This window comes from Marmota flaviventris, chromosome 5 (genome assembly GCF_047511675.1).
Source record: "Marmota flaviventris isolate mMarFla1 chromosome 5, mMarFla1.hap1, whole genome shotgun sequence".
Taxonomy (NCBI): Eukaryota; Metazoa; Chordata; class Mammalia; order Rodentia; family Sciuridae; genus Marmota; species Marmota flaviventris.
The window spans coordinates 125,084,809-125,087,500 of record NC_092502.1 but is presented as its reverse complement, the minus strand read 5'-3'; the positions used below and the strand labels follow the sequence as shown (position 1 = coordinate 125,087,500).

Here is a 2,692-nt window from a genome sequence, read left to right as displayed (position 1 = left end):
CAGGAGCTGGGAACATGGCAGGAAGAAAATCTCACCCACGTGACAGACATTGAAAAGAGCCAAAGGGTCTGTCACATGTTAGTCATAAAGGATGCCAAGCAGAGGAAAGCAAGACTAGCAGCTAAATCCTAAGGATAGCAGATGGGTCAAAACTGCGAGATAAGTTAAGGATCAAGGACCACGCTAGAACAAGGAAAAGTTAAAAGCAACATTTCTTTGGCAATTTCCTCCTAAAGCACTGACATGTCTATGACTTGTCTGCTTTCAAAAGATAACCAGAGATTAAAAAGCATAAATACTATGAAGCCAAAAGAAGAACAGAACAACCAGCACAGAGAAGAGACAGATGAAGAGCCAAACATCAAAATGCCACAAACTATATGTGATTCCTCATTTACTGACCAGTAAGATATAAAAATAAAGGATACAAAAATGAAAGTGACTTTTTTGTCTGCAACAGATTTACTGCCAGAACACAGGTGTCCTGAAAACTACCACTAAATCAAAGCCAAAATGGGAAAGAAAGAGACTCACATCAACATCCTTGTCATTGGACATGTGGATTCGGGCAAGTCCACCACTACTGGCCATCTGATCTACAAAAGTGGTAGGATCAACAAAAGAACCATTGGAAAATTTGAGAAGGAAGCTGCTGAGTGGGAAAGGGCTCCTTTAGTATGTCTGGGTCTTGAGTAAACTGAAAGCTGATCATGAGCATGGTATCACCATTGACATCTCCCGGTGGAAATTTGAGACCAGCAAGTATTATGTGACTATCATTAATGCCCCAAGACACAGAGACTTTCTCAAAAACATGACTCCAGGAGTATCTCAGGCCAACTGTGCTGTCCTGATTGTTGCTATTTGTGTTGGTGAATTTGAAGCTGGTATCTCCAAGAAAGGGCAGACCTGTGAGCAAACCCTCTGGCTTATAATTTCTGGTGTTAACAAAATGGATTCCACCAAGCCACCTACAGTCAGAAGAGGTATGAGGAAATGAGGAAATTGTTAAGGAAGTCAGCACCTACATTAAGTGCTGCAGTCCGGCTGCAGCAAAATAACCGGGGGGGGGGGGGGGGGGGGGGTGACGAGCAACTTGTGTACATTGATACAGCAGGAGTGGGAGCCGTTTATTGTAGGACAGGAGGGGTATATATACATTCCACACAGCTTATCTTAATTAACATAAACTAGATACAGCAGTCAACCAATAAGGAATCTCCACACTTAATGGCTCGCTGGCGTTACTTCACAAACCACTCCCTCTGGCAAAATGCCAGGTGCCATCTTGACTTGTTTACAGACCCTAACAATTAAGGAAACTGGCTACAACTCTGGCAAAGTAGCATTTGTGCCAATTTCTGGATGGAATGGTGACAACATGTTGGAGCCAAGTGTTTATACTCTTGGTTCAAGGGATGAAAAATCACCTGTAAAGATGGCAGTGCCAGTGGAACCACACTACTTGAAGCTTTAGATTGCATCCTGCCACCAACTCGTCCAATTGACAAGCCTTTGCATCTGCCCTCCCAGGATATCTACAAAATTGGTGGTATCGGTACTATCCCTGTGGGCCAAGTGGAGACTGGTATTCTCAAGCCTGGTGGTCACCTTTGCTCCAGTCAATGTCACAACTGAAGTTGTGCACCATGAAGCTCTGAGTGAAGCTCTTCCTGGAGACAATGTGCTTCAATGTCAAAAATGTGTCTGTCAAAGATGCTCATCATGGCAATGTTGCTGGTGACAGCAAAAATGACCCGCCAAGAGAAACAGTTGATTTCACTGCTCAGGTAATCATCCTGAACCATCCGGGCCAAATCAGGGCTGGCTATGCCCCTGTACTAGATCGTCACACAGCTCACATTGCCTGCAAGTATGCTGAGCTGGAAGAAAAAAATTGATCACCATTCTAGTAAGAAGCTGGAAGATGGTCCTAAATCCTTTGAATCTGGTGATGCTGCCATCATTGATATGATTCCATGAAAACCTATGTGTGTCTAGAGCTTCTTGGACTATCCTCCTCTGGGTCATTTTGCTGTTCAGCATATGAGGCAGACAGTTGCTGTGGGTGTCATCAAAGCAATGGACAAGAAGGCTGCTGAAGCTGGCAAGGTCACCAAGTCTGCCCAGAAAGCTTAGAGGGCTAAATGAATATTACCCCTAATACCTGCCACCTCAGTCTTAAGTGGAAGAACAGTTTGTCTCAATTGGCCATTTAAGTTTAATTGTAAAAGACTGGTTAATGATAACAATGCATCATAAAACCTTTGGAAGGAAAGGAGAATGTTTTGTGGACCATTTGTTTTGTGTGTGTGTGTGGCAGTTTTAAGTTGTTAGTTTTTAAAACTAATACTAGTACTTTTTGTTGGAAACAACTTGACCAAAAAATCTGTCACAGAATTTTGAGACCCATTAATATGAAAGTTTAAAGAGAAAAAAAATGAAGGTGATTTTGTATTGATGTGGTATGAACTGATTTTATCTCCTTAAAATAGATTGTACCAGAACATAATAAGCAGGTAACCTGTAAAATGTCATGCAACCTGAAAGATTCTTCTGATATATCTAGAAATCATTCTAAGAACTCATGGGAATTAAAAAGCATTCTTCAATGCCATTCACCTTCCCTTCCAACAGAGAAACCAATTTGCATTTCTAAAAACATAATTGGTGAGCATCTCAGAAAAGAGAA

The 2,692-nt window shown here is 41.8% G+C and overlaps 1 pseudogene; it reads left to right on the top strand.

Annotated features, from left to right (window-relative positions):
- The first annotated feature begins 513 nt into the window (after window positions 1-513).
- LOC139705712 (elongation factor 1-alpha 1-like) lies at window positions 514-2,151 on the top strand (annotated as a pseudogene).
- The last annotated feature ends 541 nt before the right edge of the window (window positions 2,152-2,692 follow it).